Source organism: Theropithecus gelada, chromosome 7b, assembly GCF_003255815.1.
Source record: "Theropithecus gelada isolate Dixy chromosome 7b, Tgel_1.0, whole genome shotgun sequence".
In the NCBI taxonomy this organism is placed as follows: Eukaryota; Metazoa; Chordata; class Mammalia; order Primates; family Cercopithecidae; genus Theropithecus; species Theropithecus gelada.
In genome coordinates this window covers 60,505,741-60,527,681 of record NC_037675.1, presented here as the reverse complement: position 1 = coordinate 60,527,681, position 21,941 = coordinate 60,505,741, and the positions used below count along the sequence as shown (strand labels likewise).

At 41.5% G+C, this 21,941-nt stretch overlaps 1 protein-coding gene across 2 annotated transcripts in view; it reads right to left on the bottom strand.

Annotated features, from left to right (window-relative positions):
• DAAM1 (dishevelled associated activator of morphogenesis 1) overlaps positions 1-5,772 on the bottom strand; it is a 180,981-nt gene extending 175,209 nt beyond the window's left edge. Inside the window, exon 1 of one of the 2 annotated variants that reach the window (XM_025392188.1) lies at positions 5,608-5,772. The gene's annotated coding sequence lies outside the window, so the exon portion shown is untranslated. The remainder of the gene's footprint in view (positions 1-5,607) is intronic. The other variant, XM_025392187.1, reaches the window with a different exon arrangement.
• Between the last annotated feature and the right edge of the window lie 16,169 nt (positions 5,773-21,941).

Sequence of the window (21,941 nt, the reverse complement as noted above, 5' to 3'; positions counted from 1 at the left end):
CTCAAGTGTTCATTATTTTCTTTTCAAAAGAGCTTTCACAATTTATGTTAAAAGACTACAGGGAAGAGGGAAGCTGAGAAATTATGGGCCCTCTTAACTCTCAATGCAGGCTTCTGTGGCCCTGTTCTGAGTGAGAAGATCTTTTATCAGATGAGGGATTCAACCCACTGAAAAGTTATCTCACTTAACAAATAGGGTCTAATGCTGGACAGGCTCCAAATAGATTTAGAGCTGTAATATAAGAGTATTTCCTTTTTCAAATAATTTGTCTATCGTTTGCACAGCAAAAAAATAGCTCCAAAGTTTTATCATTTAAATACTCAAAAGAAACATTTTTAATCTCACACATTTTCTGTTCCAGAAAATCAGGCTGTAAGAACCCATGACATGAAGAAATCATTGTACTCTCAATTAACCCAGGACTTACTGACCCAGCACTGTCTGAGAATTAAGAGACTCAAAGGAAGCTGTGATTCCCCAAACTCCAGTTGCAGAGAAGAGAATAACATGCCAGAAAGTCAGAAACCGGACAACATCAGGATGTACAAAGAACTAGACTGCTTGGGTCCCTAACCTGGTCTGCCACTTACAGGCTGTGTGGCCTAAGCTGGGCAAGTTCTTTAACTTCTCTGTGCCTCAGTTTCCTCATCTAGAACATGGCAATAAAAGTATCTATCTTGTATAATTTTGTGAAGTCAATAACATAGCCCATGGAAAGTATTAGAAAGGGCTTGGCATGAGGTAGGCACCTCACATACAATATCAGTATCAAATTAGCTGTAAGTGTTGTGTGGTCAGGCTAAGTGCTTTAAGGAGGAAGGGCAGGGAAAGCTTCCTGGAAGCTGTGGCACCTGAGCTAGATATGAAAGCACAAGAGAATCCAGACACTCAGAGGGATGCACATTGCAGATGTGGACAGCCATTACTGCAGAAAGTCACAGAGTAAAAACCAGGAACGCTTAAACATCAATGAGGAAAACAAGCTCCCCAAAGCTGAAGGTGTATTTGGCAACCCCAGATTAATTGGGAGTGATGGGGAAGGCTCTGTACACTTGTTGCTGTACTTCTAGGACTTCACATTCAGTTCATTTTTAGACACATATTCTATGTATGCAAACTTGTGGAATATGAATGCAAACTCTCCCTGAAATGCTCTGTTCTCCCCCTGCTCCTGGAACAGTGGAAAGGATACTAAAAAATTAAAAGGTAACCTTTTATTTCTGGAAAAAAAAAATCTGCTGGAGTGAAATACAGGTCACTAAAATCAATTTCAATCGTATGCTCGTCTGTCCCTGTTTCAGTGGGGCTACAAACAAGGTGACAGCTCAGAGAAAGGGGGTATGATTCAGATCCACGCTTCAACTCTGGTCTCTATCAGCAGCCTCAGCCACTCTAAATAATACAATCCACATAAAAGACAGTACACTTGCTAAGTGAATGCATCTTCAAGAAGGGTATCATCCACCCTAGCCTGATCTGTCAACCAGACATTACCTCCAAGCCACATACAGAAATACAGAAAATGCTCTCAGTACCAATTTCTTAAGTAGTACCTGTGCAATCAATTTCCTCTAAACTTTGAGGAAAGTTTGTGTAGTGGTCTTGAAACCACTACAACAGATGCTGTGCATATTTAAGATAGGTATTCATTTAGAAAATTACCTCTATCACCAAGTTAGAAATTGTAATACCAAAATAAGTCACCATATTCCTCATCCAAAGAGAAAAAAATCACAACAGAATATAGAACTTTCATTTTGACTGGTGTCCCCTCTAGAGAGAAAACAAGTTTGCTAACCCACGTTGGACACCTTGCTTTGTTTCGGGCAATATAAGGATAGACTTAACACTGGAAATACCAGAGCACGGCTTGAAGCCAGGCAGGGCCCCACAGCAGTTACAAGCTCTGTGATTATTTCCTGAACCAAACACCTAAGGCACTCAAGGGTACCAAGCTTTGTTGGAAAAGCATGTTTCCTCTGGTCCAACAGCTGCAACTTGAAAGTGTTTTCACAGAAGACCTCAAGCTTCTCTTTATGCCATCTCCCAAATATTTACAAAATGAAACACTTTCAATCAGAACTGTTTTGTTTGTAAACACCTTATTTGTTTTAAGGACCATAGTGCCAACACTAAAAGCAGCCTTTTAAACAAAGTAGCTCAAAACCACACACACACACACACACACACACACACACACCCCTTAACACGCAGAACATGTCCACAAAACAAGAAAACCAGGATTCAAATTCCTTAGCACGTACTCATGGTGCTCCTGTAAGCACCACTCAAAGATGTGACCGACCACACCCTCTTCATTATCACACCTCCTCACTAATTTACTAATTTATGCTCCTGAAAACCCACAGAATCCGACTACTGGATGATAACATGTTACAAATATTAGGCAAATGTTCTTTGGCATTTCTTTCACATCAACCAGCCTGAAACAACTGATCCTGTTTACAGAACGGCTTCACCTCAGGTGAGAGGACTATTGTCTGTCAGAAGAGCTGGGAGACACTGGTGGCCTGGCAAAAGCTTCTAGGTATCTTTCTCTTGGTGCCTCTCCCTAATCACGTGTCATACAGCTCCTGGGAAGATTATCTGGGCCAAGGATAGTGCAACTGAGAGAAATCTAGAAATGCCTAGTTAAAGGGTAATAAGAAATTGTAACTAGAAAGAAACAGTTTATGTGAGTGAATGTATTCTAAAAGCAAATAATTAGGAAATATGTCTATTTCAAATCCACAGAAAGCCTTTTATGCTGACAAGTTTTGGTTTATGATGAAATGAAACTGCTTGATAGAAAGCTAAGGGGAATATTACCACAGATGACAGAACTATCAGTGGAAATAATACACACCTTGGATCTCCAATCATAGTTCTGCTAGTTAATATTCACTTAACAAATATTTATTAAAGACCTACAAATCAACGAACTGCTCTAAACATGCTGGGGCGATAGAAAAGGACAAAACAAAGACCCTACCCTCAAGGAGCTTATAATCTAGTAGGGTAGACAAGCAGAAGAATGAAGGAAATTTTCATTTAATGATAAGTTCCAGGGGAAAAAAAGTGACAACTTCTGATCCTGTTTCCTCATGGGGATGGGATGTAGCTACCTACTTAAAATAAGATAGTGTCAACCACCAAGCACACAGCAATCCCAAGCATTTACCTGACTACAGATACACATGCATAGACACTCTCATATACACACCTTCCCCCCGAATTGCAACATCTGTGATAATGCACATTGGTATAAAATGCAAACAGAGGGGAAACAAAATACTTGTATAAGTCAATTACACTTAATGCAATTAGAAATAACTGCATTCATTAGCAATCTATAAAAAGGCAAAACCTAAACAATTATTTATAATACTAAAGTATAATTAGAAGGGTCCAGATACTGGAATAATAGTAGTAGTAGTATAAACAGTATTACAAATAGTCACTTAGTTGCCTTGCCCATATAACCTGATGGCACAGTATCAGAAGCTAGGTTTAAACCCTTAACTTCAGATAACTTTGAGGGGGAGAAAGGGGGAAGAAAAAGGACAATGACCAAGTCTATCTTAGAATCATAGGCTATTGCACCTAGAATGAACGTTAGGAAACCCTCTATAGCCTTTCCCAACATTACCAAAGAGAAGGCTGAGGTCCGGAGGTCAAGGGTTAACCCCAGCATGGAGTAGCTAGTGACTGACAGAGCCAGAGTAGGACCCAAGGCTCCTGGTTATGGCCCTGCATGCTTCGCCCTCAAGGACCTGCACCCTCTAGCCTGGCTTTAGATTTTATGAGAACCATAAGGGACTGCAGTGACTTCCAACCGTTATTAATTGTCCCTAATCACTTCCAATCAGCTGCACCTAGAGCAAATTGAGAGCCTTTACTGGTGACCAGGGAACTCTCTTTATGCAGAACAGGGAAGGGCGCCTTTCATGACAAAGCTGCCTCCAACACCATAAACTACCTTATTGGGGAAATGATGCGGCTAGCCCGAAAGGAAGAGATTTTTCAAATTATAATTTTCAGAGTTTGCCTCAGGAAAAAGGCGCCAAACAATTAGTTTCAGGGAGGGAGGTGGTGTGCTGAGGTGTGGCACGGGGAAGGGAAAGGGGTCTAGAACTGAGTGCAAGCTATTTAGGAGAGAAAGGAGAGAGTCCCAGGCTGTGAAAGGGGCGAGGAAGAGAGAGCAGCTGGGCCAGGGCAAGCGTTTGACCACACCCACTAGCCACTCCCTCCCAGCTGCCCGCAGAGCCACATCGAATCGAAACAGCAGTGGCAGCAGCTAAGATTCCGAAGGCAGGAGTCGCCATGGCAACGGGATTCATCTTGCAGGCAACTCCGCTTCAATTCACTAGGTCCTGCTCGAATCTCAAGAAACTACCAGCTCTACGAGAGCAAAAACGGTCACGGGTGGCATTTGCTCTTGATGCCCTCCAGAAAGTGGAGATGAAGGAGAGGGAAATGGAGTTCAGGCATCACTAAATATGTTATGGGGAGAGAGGTAGCTCCGCAAAGCCAGGCCGTGAACAACTTGAGACCTTAGCAGGGTTTGATGAATGAGTAAAGGAACAAATGAAGGTACTAGGGAAAGGGAAAGAACATCCAGAGGACTGAGAGCTCTGGGCCTCGTGCACATCTCCAGTCAGAGGGCAAGCCGATCACAAGCAGTTGGCTTTCAGCACCAGCTGGGTAAACCCGATTATCCAGCCCTTCTGCTCCACAGCGAGCCTAATCATTAGATTATCCGACACCCCCACCCCCGCGCCACCACCTCCTGGCCCAGGGCTTCAGGGCAGGCGCTTCGCCCCAGCCCAGGCGCTCTATGCCAAGGCACCGTGGAGACTGAGATGTGCCCTCTCGAGAGGGACGGGCGGCAGGAGTCCTCTGCGGTGCCTCACAACCGGGTTCGCAGGCGGCGCAGCTTCCCCGGCCGCCAACACCCGGCTCTCCCTCCGCAAAGCCCGATCGCCCTTCTCTCTGTTTTGAAACATTTAGATCCAACTTAGTCTGAATTACAGGCCCTCCGTCCCTTTCGAATGGGACTGGAAGTGAGGGTGCCAGGGGTACTGGGGGCTCTGCTCGGACGCGAACGAGTACACGAGTCCCTCCTTCCCTGTCGCCACCGCCGTGTCCACCAAGCCTGCCTCGGGGTTCTCCCTCTCGGAGCCGCCGGGCCGGGAGCTCCCGGACGCCGCTGCAGTACCCGCGGCCCCAGCCCCGGGGAGCCTGCAGCAAGGCAGCGAGAGTTACCCCGCCGGCTCCCCGGCCAGCCGGGCGCCTTAGAAAGAAAGAAGGGAGGGACCCCCGTCCTTGGGGGCGTCTTCCTCCCTGCTGCCTCGGTTTGCGTTGCGCTGCAGCCATTTTCCCACCCCCAGCTAGGCAGCCGAGAGCTGTCTCGGTCCCGTTCCCACCCAGACCCAACCTGAAGGACGGGTTTAATATTTACCTACTGGCCAGGGAGCTCCGGGAAGGCAGCGGGAGAGCGCGCCGCGAACTCAGTGCCCGGCCCACGGAAGCACGCCCACCCCCGCACCACTGAGCGGTGCCACTTAATGAATGAGTGCAGCGGGCAAGGAGGCGCGTCCCCCTTACCTGAGCAGCCCCTGCATGCTGGAAAGGCGGCTCTGCACTCTGGGTACAATGGGATCCGGTTAAACAGTTTCCTTCACAGCCGCTCGTAGGTTACTAACTCGCAGGTGACATCACCCTCTCCTCGCCTGATAGGTGATAGGCTACAAAGTGGCTCCCACTGCGCATGGACGCTCCGGTAGGGCGCGCAGACTCCTGGGAGTAGTAGTCCCAACCTATTAGCGGGGCTGGGACAGCTTTGCTGTTGGGACTCGTGGAGCTACACCTCCCGACATACTCCTCGGCTCTTCTGCCCCGCCCCTTTTCCCTCCCCCTTCAGGACCCGCCCCCTCCCAGCCTTACAGCCTTGCAGTGTTAGCGGTGGTCGTTCCGAATCCGAGCTGCGGACCGCACGGAAGAGTGGGAGGGCTGCCCTGCGGTCGAGCCTGTTGATTTGACCTCTAGTCTGCCCGGCGCGGGCTCTGAAGGATCGGAGGGGTCCGGGGCTCGCGTGATCCGGCCAGGCTCGCTCTAACTGGTCTTTCTTGGTCCCTGCTGGGAAGGGACGATTAAGACTTTTCTGCCTTCCCCAGGCGTAGCAGCTAATTCAGAGGACTTAGTGTTTTCTGGGTTAAGTACGGTCCTTGAATTCTCGCCGCTCAACACTTCCCAGAGGATGGGGCGACGCCGGTCCCAAAGCGGAGGAATCTCCTTGTATCCCACTTGGTTCAATTCACCTTTATCTTTTCTCCTCCCCGTTTAACGGAGACAAGGTGACCAGTCAGAACGCAGGGAACCACTTAGTAGGCTGAGCTGACAGAATAACGGAGGTTGTCACTACCAGAAATGCGGTGTGATAGACTAGACAGTCGCCGCAACCCTCCGTCAGGGCACTGCTGCTGCTGCTGCTGCTGCAAAGATAATACTATCGCGCAGCCATGCTTTTGTTCATCCCTGCAGCGGACTTCCCGCCCTGGTGACTCTCCACTCCCAGGAAGAAAACGTCTTGTCTAAAGTTTGAATAAATTGTGTATCTATGTATACACATGTTTTTAAATCCACAACACTCTCCCTTCATTTTCCATATCTTTCTTTTCAAATATTTTTATAAAGACATTAAACCAAACAACATCGTGCCGTTCAAGAATTGCCCTGCTCTTAACACAACTAAATGTTTGTTTAAAGGTAAGCAAAAGGTGTGTAGCAGAATTCTGACTTTAGGCAGGTTGTAAATACATAATTTTTTCCGTGGCATTTTTCATTATTCAGTGAATACCAAGTGTCTTTTAATATGAAAAGAATCAATGCATTTAGTTACGCGAGTTGTAAATGTAAATTTTAATGGCATTTGATGTTTCTCAATTCCATATAAGGATCAGCTCACATACCCGTTCCACTAGCAATATCTGTAGAAGACTGTGCATCTTGTGAAAAAAGGTTCACAATTAAGATTTCAGACAACTCCCTACTGAAGTGTTGGTGAAGTTCTTCTTACTCATTTTCTCCTTTCATTCTGCAACACTAAGTTGGGTTCAAGTGAAAAAATATTTATGAAACTAGTTGAGGATCTCAGGGGAGAGGAAATGCTTTGTTTTGCTCAGAGATGTTTAGCGATGAATTCTGATTTTCTTTTAACAAGCCTGTTCTTTATAGACAAGACCCACTTTCCTCCCCTGAAAGAAGATAGCTTTGGATGTTGCTCTTCTGTCCTCAGCTATTTCGTCCATTTCAAGTATTATCTAAAATGAACCCTGACAATATAAATATTCCCCTGGCCATCAGGTCAGGGGTATAATCACTGATATTCTAACTAATGGGTAGACTTAATGTAATGCAGTTCATAGTGGAAAAATATTCAGAGAGAAACTTGACCTGGGATGATTCTAAAGGCTCTTCCAGTTTTATAACTGTGTAAAGCTTTTAGATTGAAACATAATCAGTGAGCCTGAAATTTATTGAGTCAATAAATTGAATGTGGAGCCTTTCTGTTAAGATGGGGCTTATCCCTGTAGATAAAAGTATGTTATTGAGGCACACTCTGAGGAGTAATTTTAATGGAGAAATCACCTTACAACAAGTTCTCTTAGCTCTTCAGTAATGAAAGAGAAAATGCAGTCTGTCTGAAAACAAAAATTCCATTTTCTTTAACAATATTATAGGGATGTGCCATGTGACATAGTCATCTGCATATAAAGGACAGCATACACAATAGACTGTAAGCACATAAATGTGGAGAAGTGCACATGTGAACTGCTTTTCCTATCAAATAGCTATAAATATAGATAATAGATATAGAAAGAGGGCATTGTGTTTGGAAAAATTCTCTGCAAGTGGTGATAGATTTGAACTGATCCCTGCACAGTTTCATTGGCAACCAAGGGAAACAAAGACGGCTCTTTAACATGAGAAATACAGTCTGTAGAACTAGTAGCAGAGGAAGCTTAACCACTTCTATGGGGACAGAAGGGAACTCACACACACACTCTCACTCACTTTCATACACAATCATTGTATATGTTTGCATTTAATTTTTTCTAGGCGGCCAAGTAGTCTCATAAATCATCAAAGACACGCACTCTGTCTAGCTAATTGATATTATCAGTCAAAATGGGTTTCTTTACTTTCTATCTTTTCATTTTACATAACTGCTGCTGTTCTGAAGACCTTATGAAAAGCCCTGCCTCATCCCATAATCATGGCCTATTAATTAGGAACCTGTGAGACCACTAAGAATAGATTTAATTGACAGTCTATACAGGTAGGGGATGAGGAGAAGGCGCCAGGAAGCGATGATCTTTTAAAATCACCTCTGTCAGTGCTGGTTACAAGGTTTTACTCTAGATATTGAATTTTAGATAAGGGAGGAAATGAGGTATCAACAGAGAGAAAGAATTGAAAGTTTGTAGCCTTGCGTGTACTTTCATGCAATAGCTTGGTGTTTTGCAACAATCAAGGTTGTGTGCTAAGTCCAGGTTTGAGATTGTACCATTCCATTATTTGTGATCCATGTTACTTTGCATATTTGTGTTATTTATTCTGTCTGAGCCTGTTTCCTTATTTATAAAATAAGATTAACAATAATATATATTTCATGAGGTTTTTGAGGATTAAATTAAATGAGGCATGTAAAAATATTTTTCAAACTGAAAAGCACTATACAAATGTTAGTTCTTGATATCATTTGCAATTTTTCCCAAAAGATTATCTCAGAAATGTCATGCCTAATTATGGGACAAGGTAATAAAAACCCATTTAAATTAAAAATTCTTATTAACAGGGACTATTGGAAAGAATATAGCATGCACATATTATCTCACTCTAATTGGTAAGTAGGCAAAATGTACTTTGTAGACTAAAATGAGAAATTCAGGGTTGAACAGTGCCAGTCCTTGACTTGTTCTCAGATCTATATGTTGTTCTTCAGGATCCCCCTGCTGTCCTCAGTAACATAGGGAGCTTTTCCCAAGCTTCCCAGCATGGAGAGGCACTCCTGGGGGGATTGGAGGCAGGAGGAAGGGAGAAGCTAGGGAATTTCTTCACTTCCTCAGAGGTGCATTGGGTGATGTTTCTGGCAGCATTTTCCTTGTTGGACTGGTCTGTTGTGGTTCCAGCTTCTTTCAGGTCACCCTGGCCTAGTAACACCACCTTCTCCCTTTGTCCCTCCTGCCTAGCAATAGAGATAGCTTCCTGCTCTTGCTAATCTCTGCATTGGGTGTTTGGCTTCGCAGATCTTCTATCACAGTATGGCCAATTCTCTGGACCACATTATCTCTGTTTTAAATACTTCTTAGGATCCTTTCTGTTTTTTTGGTGGAACATTTTAACTGACATACTCACGCTTTAAAGTTCTTTTAGGGGCAGACAACAAAAACTTTCTATGGCCAGTTTATGCAAAACAAAGAATGTAATGGGATTTATTGGAAGGATTAAACAATCAAGGCTCAAGACAAACAGGAACCCAACAAACTAGGAACCTAAGCAGTGGTAGTTTTCAGCCCTTCTCTCTAGAGCACTGGTCTACAACACTCGGACTCCGAGCTCTGTGTTCCAAATTTCAAATTCCTGAGAGAAGCTTATTGTCCTATGTCAGGCAACAGTCCCTGACTTCATTATCTATAGCTGTGGTTCTTAAAGTACAATCCCCAGACCAGCAACATCAGTATCACCTGAGAACTTGTTAGATATGCAGATAGTTGGGCCACACCTACACACCTACTGGAAAAGAAGCTTTAGGGATGGGTCCCCACCACCTGTGTCTTCACAAGTCCGCCAACTGATTCAGACACACTTGAAACTTTTTGAACCACGGATCTACAGCAAGCATAACAAGATTGTGTGGCTCAAATATGATCACTCAGGACCTATCCCTGTGTGTCTGGGGGTCTTCCCAAAAAGGAGAAGGTGTGAACCTGGAGGCCACCCCAAGAGGTGTCAGGTAAAGCTGGTAAATCTGTCAGGATCTTAACGGTAAAACTTGGTTCTTCCTGAGGGAGAGGACTTTGTAGCATTCTGAGCCAACTATTCAATTTAGTCACTAAAAAGGCACTTGGAAGAGATTCATTTCACTGTGTTTAATTGAGAGCTCAGAAAAACTGAAAAACCAGCATCGGAACAGAACAAAGGAGATGGAATAATACAGAAATGTGAGAATGACAGCAATAGTAAGGTTAGGCACAGTAAGAGGAGGGGTGAAAATACCTCCAGCCACCCAAAACTCTCTCCAGACCAATCTTATTTGAACAGCTCCTCGGAGTTCAGAAAGAGAAACCCTCCATTGACATATTTTAGCAGGTCTTCCTGTATCAGCTTCTTCATAACTTTGCTCAGCCCATCTGTGAGTCATGCGCTGTTCAATTGTGTAGTCACTGGCCTCATGTGGCTACTTAAATTTCAATTAATTAAAATTGATAAAAATTTAAAACTCAATTACTCAGTCACAGTAGCCACATTTCAAGCGCTCAAGGGCTGTGTGAGGCCAGTGGCTACCATACAGGACATCACAGATACAGGGTATTCCCATTACTTCTTTGGAAAGTTCTATTGAACAGCACTGCTACACACTCTTTCACTAATGACTGTTTAGATTCTTTCATGCTGAAACCCACTTTCTTTTCTTCTTCTTCCCCAAGTCAAATTCCAAAGAGAGAGAAAATGAAGAGACAAAGAGAAAGGATATATAATTGTTCTAGTTCACTAACTGAAGTTCGAGCATATAATAAATCACTGGTCACCATGAAAAAGACAGCCCAACTAATGCTTAAATTCATGAGTCAGCAGGAAAATATAAATTAAGACTATAATGGGATACCACTACATACCCATCACGTTGGTTAAAATTAAAAGGACCAACTGTACTAAGGATTGCCAAAGATAAGAAGTCTTACACTGCTAGTGAAACTGTAAACTGGTAAAACTGCTTTGGAAAAATCTTTGTTAGTATTTGCTAAGCATGAGCATACACATCCTTCATGGCTGAGCAATTTCACTGCTAGCAATATACCCAACAGAGTTGTGTATACGCATTCACCAAAAGACACCTATTCAAATGTTCATAGTTATGCTATTTATATATTCATATATATATATATATATATATATATATATATATATATATATATATACACACACATATATTCACATAGCCTAGGGTTGCCACGCAATATCTGGGATATACTTACACTAAAAGTATTATTTATTATTTGTCTAAATTCAAATTTAAGCAGACATTAGGTATTTTTGTTTGCTAAATCTGGCAACTCCATGATAGCCCCAAACTAAAATCAACACAGTTGCTCATCAATGGTATAGTGGATAAATAGATTGTGGCATAGGCACATAATACTATATCGCAGGGGTTGGCAAACTGTTTTCTGTAAGGGGCCAGATAGTAAATATTTTAGGCTTTGAGGGCCATATGATCTCTGTTACAATTACTCAATGCTGCCATTGTAGCATGAAAGCAGTCGTAGACATAAAGGAATGAGTATGGCTGTGTTCCAATAAAGCTTTATTTACAAAACAGTCAGCTGGCCTGTAAGCGTGTAAGCCACAGTTTGCCAACCCGTGCTATCTGGCTATGAGAATTAACAAGTTATGTCTACATGTGAAAATTTGGAGGAACCGCACCAAAAACATTGAGTGAAAAGAGTGTATACTGTATGATTCCACTTACATAACATTTTTTAAAGAGGTAAAGCCATTGATAGTGTTAGAAGACAGTAACAGTTATCTTTAGGGGATAGTAATAGAAGAGAGCATGAGAGGTCTCTGGGATGCTGGTGTTGCTCAATTTTTTATCTGGGTGCTGTTTATGTGGCTACTTTTTTTGTGAAAATTTATGCTGTACACTTAAGATTTGTTTCCCTTATATATATACTTATTAAAATAAAATATTTATATGAATTAAAAACTAGGCCAAATTATCTCAAGATCATTCCCATAAGAAATTGTTTTATGTATTCTGGTACCCAAGATTTTTTTTAAATATTTTTCTAATTATAATGGTTATTCATGTCTTTTGTAAAGAATTTAGAAAACATTGCTACTTAAGGCCATAAAAATCACCCATGAGCCAACAAACGAGGGAGAAATATTAACATTTCTCCCTCCACTCCCCGCCATCTTCCCTCTCATTGGATGTTTTTACATCATTAGCATTTTGATTGCTTCGTGATCTTTTATTTTGGGGAGATAAGCGTTTGTTCTTGTTATTTAGCCTTTATTTCATAATTATAAACTTAACTCTGTGATCCAGCTAGACTTAGAGGGGAATAAGGAAAATATGGAACCCAAAGAATTGCAACAAGAGCACAAAGATAATGGACATTGCAAGCAGATGGGATGGAGGGATAGTCTCTTGAGCTACAGAAAGAACAGTGTGGTGGTTAAGATAAAACACAAGCCAAATTTATTAGACTTGTCCACAGCTGGCAATGGCCATCTTCTTGTTGGTCTTGCCATTTCTGGACCCAAAGCACTCTGTGCCTTCCAAGATATTCCTTCCCTCTTTACCTTGCCAAAAAACCACATGCTTGCCATCCAACCACTCAGGCCCAGCTGTGCAGATGATAGACTGAAACCGTTTATGTTGGGTTCAGAATTTGCTATGGACAAGATGCCAGGACCTGTATGTGTTAGGATGAAGTTCTCATCCTCAAATTTTTCCCCATAGATGAACTTGTGTCAGTACCACTAAGGCATATGAAGTCACCATGCTGGCATAAAACCCCTGGAATAATTCTGTGAAAGCAGGAATACTTCTTTCCTCTCCAGTGCTCAAAGATCTGGGGGGTTAGGACTCCAGTATATGAGTCAACATATGAATTGGGTGTGGGGGAATACAATTTGACCCATAATAGTCAGAGTACAAAAGTTGTCTGCTATCTTTGGAACTCTGTCTCCAAACAGCTCAAGGAAGGAGATATGGCCCCAGGGCTTGCCATCCACTGTGATGTGGAAGAACAATGTGGCTCTATAGCATATGTTAGGTATATTGGTTTGCTAGGGCTGCTGTAACAAAGTACCACAGAAATATATTGTCTCACTGTTCTGGGGGCTACAAGTCCAAAATCAAGCCCTGTCTGCAGGGTTGGTTCCTTCTGAGTGCTATCGGGGAGGGATGTGTTCTAGGCCTCTCTCCTTGGCTTGTAGATGTCCATCTGCTTTCTATTATCCTCCTTCTATGCATGCCTATCTCTGTGACCAAATTTCCCCTTTTTATAAAGATACCAGTCATACTGGATTAAGACCCATCCTGTCCAGGGGCAATGGTCCATGCCTGTAGTCCCAGTGCTTTGGGAGGCCGAGGCGGAAGAATTGCTTGAGTTCAGAAGTTCAAGACCAGCCTGGGCAACAGCGAGATCCCATTTCTACAAAAAATACAAAAATTAGCCAGGTTTGGTGGTCATGCCTGTGGTCCCAGCTGTTTGGGAGACTGAGATGGGAGGATCACCTGAGCCTGGGAGGTTGAGGCTGCAGTGAGCTGAGATCATGCCACTGCACTCCAGCCTGGGTGACGCAGTAAAATCCCATCTCAAAAAAAAAAAAAAAAAAAAAAAAAACAACAAATAAACAACAAAAGGCCCACCCTAATGACCTCGCTTTAATTTGACCGCCTCTGTAGAGACCCTATTTCCAAATAAAGACACACTCTCAGATCCTGGGGGTTAAGACTTTAGCATATGGGTCAATATATGAATTGAGTGTAGGGGAACACACCTCAACCCATAATACTCAGTTAACAGAAATAAGGGAAAACTGGCTTTCTAGGTCTCAGCACCGGTGTTTTAGACATAACATCTATGTCATAGTCACATAGATGTTAAAGCTGTTGAACATCTCATTAGGAAATATAGGTAGGATCAAAAAACTGAATATAGCAACCTGAACCTTTTCAAAAATAATGGAAACAAAAAACAAAGGGTGCTTCCTGAGTTATGTGGAGGCCATGGTGCTGTTTTGGGGTGTGAAGGCTGAGGTCTTGCCTCTAGGTATCCAGCCCTGTCACTCTTGATCAGGAATTCTCAGATGAAGACTCTACCAACCTTCCATTGGTAAAAATTCCCTGGTCATACATTTTAGACAAACCATCCCAAGTTAGCTTTCAAAATATCCCCTATTGAGGGTGTCATACAATTTTCATTTTCTTTTTCTCTTTAAAGGTCAAATCTCTGCATGGGCTCTTTAACCCTAAAATGGGCAGTCCCTGTGTGGCAAAACCTTGTCTACAAGTAATAGATGGGGTGAGTGGAGAGAAGGAATTCTGTTTACTCTTTTGGTTTCTGTAACTTTCTTTGCTGGGAATTATCCTGGCAAATGTGTTCTGTTTCGTGGCAGAAATATTACAGCGTGTAGGATTTATATAAGAGGCTTGTTTCACAGCAGGTTGTGCTAGCACTTAGACACTGGATTTGAAGATTAGGGGCGACTTTAGTCCTGTATTACATGAGAACGTTGTGATGTGGAATTTCTCATGGAAAGCCACACTTCAATACAATATGTCACGGCATATTATCTTTGAGAGTATTTTCTCTTCACCAAACTGTGATTGTAACCTTTTCTCTCAAGTTGTCTGTGCCCTCTCTGTGTCTCAAGCTCCTAAAATAATATTTTAGGTTGTCAGAAGACTAACCACCCAGCTAAAGGGGAAAGGGAGATAGTGGAATGCTTGTTTCTGGCTTTGCTTTCCTGCAAGTAACAGGTTTTCTTCTCTGGGATTTATGTTATTGTTTTAGAAAATTATACTCATTTAAATCTAAACATAGTTAACGCAAGCAAAATATAACCCCATTACTTTTCACACACGTGTAACAGTGATTCTGAAATAACAGGGTCAACTCCCTCTTGACTTATGCATGTAAGTTAACTATGCTTGAAGCTACACTACCTCTGGATACAAGCCCGCTAGAATTTGCAAGTTGAGTAGCTTTGAGTAAGGTCAATGCTAGGGTGGGAATCTCTAACAAAAACCCAGATGTATCAGAGATGAACATAGGATTTTAAGTGTTTGATTGTGTCCCAATTCACTTGTGGCAGATCCTTACAGCCATCATTTCAGAAAGCCTTGTCACAAGGCACATCCCTACTTAACGTGCAGGTGAAGAGTTTCCTGCTCAAGGTGGATGCACATCGGTGGTGTGCTGGGAACCCATGGCCCTGCCTCACAAAACCCATTGTCAAATTTCAGAAATTTTGTGAGCCAGTTGTTAAACACAGCTGATATTAAAAATTAAATGGTATAAACATAATTAAATTATATTGAAAACAAAAGTAATAAATACTCTAAGCTCATCACTTGTTAATTGTTACTCATTTTACTATTATTTGTGCTCTTGTGGTCCCTCTGAATCTGGGTGCTGGAAGTACTGTCATGATGTGCTGCTGTACATCTCTCCCCAACCTCACATTCAGTGATGTCACACTGGTGGCAAGACATCAATCATAATGGGAGTATTTCCAACACAGAAATCTGCAAATGCTACAAATTAGGGCTTCCCTCACAGATCCAGTTGTTAAATACTTACTGGCATCCCCATCCCCTTGTATTTGTTTTTTGTTTGTTTGTTTGTTTGTTTAAATAATTTCAACCTTTATTTTAGATGCAGGGGATACAGGTGCAGGTTTGCTACATTTGTAATAGAAGAGAATAACCCTCCTCTAACTGCTATGCAATGCTCTGCATTTTTCCCTTGTGATTTCATTTTGCTGTTGGGTTCTAGAAATGGAGATGCTAAGCGTGTGTCATTGTACTCAACTTGGGCAGAAGTAAGGGGGACATTGTATCATGAGCTGAGAGGAACCCAGTTCCTTAGTGGGTTCAGGAGCTGAGCATTTTCCCTCAAACAGGAAAGAGGCATTTGGTGATAGGTTTTGCAGTGGGTAGTGGTTTTGAACCAGGAAGAAAAGGAAGTCAGCCTGGGACTGGTGTAGGTATCAGATGGAAAGCAGAGAAAATTCCCGAATGGCGGCACTAGCACTGAGGCTGTCTGACCACACAGCACCCCACATGCTATCCTTAAAAACATTTTCATCAATCTGCAAAATAATGATGAAAATAATCTTAAAAAGACAATGTAAAGAATTTTTTATGAAATGAAATGTTTTTATATAAAGGACTATCTTTATTCTGGGATCATGGGTTAATTATGTCAAGACTTACAAAACTACTTTATTAGAAGCTTGAGGCTATTAAGAGGATGCAAATTATATACAGCCGTGTGCCACATAACAATGGACCACATATATGATGGTCCCATAAGATTATAATACCATACTTTATATGACAGTCCATATATGGTGATCACATAAGATTATAATACCATCCCATAAAATTATAATACTGTACCTTCTCTGTTTAGATGTGTTTAGATACACAAATACTGTTGTATTACAATTGCCTGTGGTATTCAGTACCATAACATGCTGCACAGCACAGTCACATGCTCCTAATGCCTAGAAGCAATAGCCTATACCACATAGCCTAGGTGTGTAGTGGGTGAAACCATCTAGGTTTGTATAAGTACACTCTATGATGTTCACACAATGAAATCGTCTAATGATGTATTTCTCAGGACATATCTTGTCGTTAAATGATCTATGACTGTATATGGGTTGTTTATATCTTAAGAATTATTTTGTCCTAAAAGTCCGTTTTATGCCCACTTCCCCCACTTGCATTAGGGAATATCTCTTTTTTCTTAAAAAAAAAGATCAGTGTTACAGATGGAGATCAAGGTCCCAGGCTAGAAAAAAAAAGCAAATGCATCCCAGAAAAGAGTTGAGTCATAGCATTGATCTTGTTTGCCTGAGGTCTGAATGGTTGGGGAAGGGAGAAGTCCTTGCAGGAATGAGAGGCATGAGGGAGGAAACAGCATACATTATCCTTCTTCTAAGCCAATGTATGGTACCCTAGGAAAACTGGAACCAGGTGCAGATTGTCCTCAACATTCCCCTCACCTCCCTTTATGCCTTTCTCTCAGCAGCTGCTATGACTTCTCACAAGGCCCTCATTCCCTCCTGGCACTCTGCATTCTCCACCGTGGCACCTTTACAGGTCTGTCTGAACTCCTAAAGTGCTACAAATTCCAAAAATTACTTGCTCCCTTCTCCCCGCAGTCAGCCCATCCATTTATTTTTCCAACACAGCATCTCAGGTGTTATTGAACAGACTTACACAATTATGTGAAGGACTGATAGCATAGCCCCTAAATTCACAGAACAATTTTTATTTTTAGGAATCTTATAATTCAGGTTATCTCCAATTGGCAGTATATTATGAAATTAAAAAAAAACACACACATAAGACAGAGTAAGAGTTTGGGAGCAAATAATATTGGAATACAGAAGAACAGGGCAGGTCCCACAGAGAGGGACATTGGTAATGAATTGCTTAATCCCTCAAAAAGTGTTTGTGATTTTCAAAAACTCCTCCCTTTGACCCACAGATTTTCCTGAACTGGCAAAAGCTGGATTTTAGCTAATCCTTGTTTTGATAATTGCTCACTGGTACAAGCAGCCACAGAAAAACAAATGTCTCAAGATTAAACATTACAATCCTCTAAACTTTTTCAGATTCATACTTGAAAAGCTTCACATTTCCCATAAGGGGTTCTTATGGAAATGGTGAAGCCTCCAGCCATATAAGGAGGGTGATGTCAGGTGAACTCTACCTGTGTGTGTGTGTGAGTGCACATGTGCACATATATGTGCTGGGGTATGTTGCAGATGTATGGATACATGCGCAAGCTATTTATCATTTTATAAGAAGTGCTCAATATATAATTAAACACACAGAGTTACAATGGCTTCTGGCTTTCCCCAGTTTGGAAGATACGTCTTAGCTCTAAAATCCATACTCACATCTGAAATTCTTTCTGTCCAGCTATTACCTTCCTAGATCAAGGTCTTCCCTCTATGATTACTGAATGTATATTCTATTTATAGTTCTAATCTTATTGCTTCTTTTTTTCTAGTTAAATATATTCTGGCTGGTGCAGTGGCTTATGCCTGTAATCCCAACATTTTAAAAGGCTGAGGCAGGCAGATCACCTGAGGTCAGGAGTTTGAAACCAGCTTGGCTAACATGGTGAAACCCTGTTTCTATTAAAAATACAAAAAATTAGCCGGGTGCGGTGGCACGTGCCTGTAATCCCAGATACTTGCGAGGCTGAGGCAGGAGAATCGCTTGAACCCGGGAGGCAGAGGTTGCAGTGAGCCAAGATTGCACCATTGCACTCCAGCTTGGGAACAAGAGCGAAACTCTGTCTCGAAGATATATATATATTCTCATTCCCCAAGTTTTCTACAAAACAGGTGTCTTTTGGTGCTTGAATTGCCTTGAGCATTATTGTTTGGCATTAACCAGAATTCTAGTACCATCTGTAGATGAGATTTACTCATTAGTAATAAATGCTCATCAACTAGCAATAATTCTTCATCTACAAATGTGAACACTAATGAAAACCCACAAATACTGATAAACAACCATCTGGTGGAACCAATAGAAGAGAGTGTGCACTGATGGTGATCACGTGGTTCATCTCTGATGTATGGCAGATCTTTATCTTGCAGGCATAGTGGCTGAGCAGCCATGCAACGAACACATAGAGTACAACATGGTCCCCAATCTTGAGGAACTGAGAGACTGAAAACAAGAGTGCATCTCTCATTTCACCACAGAAAACTTCAGCAGAGAAAAGGAGGGAAATCTCTTAGCAACTTCAGTGCAAGTCAGACTGAGACATTTTCAAAAGGAAACCATGTTTCTGTTTGGGCTAAGTTAAATGGCAATGGAGTGGCCACTGTCTATTATATTTTTTTGCTAGGCAGCACCTGCTTACTTTTCAGTCGAGAGGATTGTTGTCAGACATATAATACAAGCCGCCACACGTGTATGTCAAGATTCTCTAGTAGTCATGTTTAAAAAGTACAAAGAAACAGAAGAAATCTATTTTAATAATATATTTAACCAGATATATAAAAAATATTACTTCAACACACAATTTTAAAATAATGAAATAATTTACACTTTTTTTTTTAACTAAGTCTTTAACATCAGTTTGTTTTTTATACTTGTAGCACATATCAGTTCAGACCAGCCACATTTCAAGTGCCCAATAACTTCATGTGGCCAATGAGTACCAGAGGGAGCAATGCAAGTCTAGAACATTCCACCCCAGAGGGTGCTCCATGTGTACCACTGCTCACATTTACTGAGGATGGAGCACTTCGCTTTCTTGTTCTATCGCCACCTCCTATAGCCAGAAGTTTCACTCTTGTTGCCCAGACTGGAGTGTAATGGCACGATCTTGGCTAACTGCAACCTCGGCCTCCCGGGTTCAAGTCATTCTCCTGTCTCAGCCTCTGGAGTAGCTGGGATTACAGGCGCATACCACCATGCCTGGCTAATTTTTGTATTTTTAGTAGAGATGGGGTTTCATCATATTGGTCAGGCTGGTCTCGAACTCCTGACCTCAGGTGATCCACCTGTCTTGGCCTCCCAAAGTGCTGGAGTTACAGTTGTGAGCCACCACGCCAGGCCAGGAAAACTGTTTAAAACGTCTTCATAAAGGCCGTTTAGCAATGCTTGTTATCATCTTAAGGTGCATAAGACTGAAGAGGGTCCTTTGTCAGAAGCAGACTTTCTTTTTGGTGGATCAGAGGCATTCTCTGCATTCTAGGGAGTTTGATCCATGTCCTGGCATGTTCATCACCATTTGATGGGCCTGGGCCTGGCTTTTTACACAGTCTCCTCTGTGGTTTGGATGCAGAGAAATCCCCTCACCCATATTATCTTTCCTATCTAGGACTACTTAAAGATGATCCACGCTGGAAGCATTTCCTTCAGTCTCTGGTCCTCTTTAAAATGAAATTCCACCTCTGAGACAGTATGACTGATAACAATAGCTTCCACTGGTGTTTGGATTTTTTAAAGCCAGCTCAAGGGTTCTACTGTGTATCCTCCTCATAACAATTAGTTAGGATCAGCACTTTAGTGAAGAATCAAAGTTTCTTTAAAAAAATCACAGCAATTTGAGATGAGTCTTTGGCACAAATTTTCAAATTTTAGTGTGCATAGGAATCTGTGCGTAACAGGGCCTAGCACATCCTAAGAGTCAGGCCCTGGGTGGAGCTTTATTTTTAACAAGCACTCTAGGTCATTCTGGGGAAGGAGGTCTGGCTCTCTATCATTTAGAAATAACTGGTGAGGACCAGAACTCAGGTTCCTATACCTGGAACTTGTTGCTCTGTGTTGTCAGTTGTCTCATATGAGGAGGTAGCACAACAAATCACTTGCATTTTAGTAGGAAATTTTGTCTCAAATTATTTTTGCTCATTAGAAAGTTTCATTTGGCAACATGAAATTCTGTGTCTCCATGGGAAACACTGTTGCTAGACAGGTTTTTAAAATGATAATGAAAGGAATTTATAGAAGCTAAATTAAAACATTGAATATCACCTGGGGTGATACTAGGTTTAATATTGACTTACCTTTTTTCTCCTATTCTCAATAGACTATTTATTTCTTTGATTAACTTTATTACTTAATTAGTAAAGATCTCTTTAGAGAAGCACTTGAAATGTGGCTAGTCTGAACTGAGATGTGCTGCAAGTATGTGCAAAAAGGAAGTTACCCACGGACTCATCACTTGGAAATGTTTGCTACTTTTTCACAAAAATGGATTTGTAACATAAATTCTGTTTGCACTTGCTTTTTAAAACTTATAATTATGTTAAACTTTGCTTTAGTTTTTAAATGTCTGCATCCGTATTATTATTTATTTATTTTTGAGACGGAGTCTTGCTCTGTCGCCCAGGCTGGAGTGCAGAGGTGCAATCTTGGCTCACTGCAACTTCCGCCCCCCGGGTTCAAGCAATTTCCCGGCCTCAACCTCCCATGTAGCTGGGACTACAGGTGCGCACCACCATGCCAGGCTAATTTTTTTGTATTTTAGTAGAGACAGGGTTTCACTATGTTGGCCAGGCTGGTCTCGATCCCCTGACCTCAGATGATCCACCACCTCAGTCTCCCAAAGTGCAGGGATTACAGGCATGAGCCACTGTGCCTCGCCTATTATATTTAATAATAGCTTCTTCTATGGTATAACATAATTTAATTAACATACTATTTTGGAACTTTTAAGTTGTTTTAAATTTTTCTATTTTTTTTTTTTTTTTTATACAGACAGGTTCTTGCTGTGATGCCCAGACAGGTCTCGAACCCCTGGGCTCAAGCAAAAGTGCTGGAATTATAGGTGTGAGCCACTGCATATGGCCTTATTTTCTTTTTATTAACAAGGCTGTGGTATAAAGATTTTTCATATGCATCTCTTTGGGTGATGAGCTTGGATTTTTAACAAACAAAAATGCAGAAGCAGAAACTAATAACACTCAATTTCCACTACACAGAATTACGACTGCTAATGTTTCAATGCATCATTTCCCAGCCTTTTCATATATATAAATATACAAATATCCTTCTTTTAAAAAATACAAAAATATACAAATATTTTTTCTTTTTTTTTTTTTTTAAAAAAGGTGAGACTGTTCCAGGTAAAATGAAAATTCCCTGTGGCCACCACTTGCTATTCTCATCCCCTCCCTTCTCTCTTCAGAGGAAATAACTGAGTTGCTACATAATGCAACCCACTTTTATACATTTATATTATATATGTATCAAAAACATTTACTAATGCCTTGTGTTTTTTACATAAGTAATGTTGTTCTGCAAATATGATTCTGCAATTTGCTTTTCCTGTTCAGAAATTTTTTTGAGATCCATTCCCATGTAGTTATACATATATGTAATTCATTCCTTTATCGTATGACTTCGTATCTCTTATTGATCTGTCTCTTACATG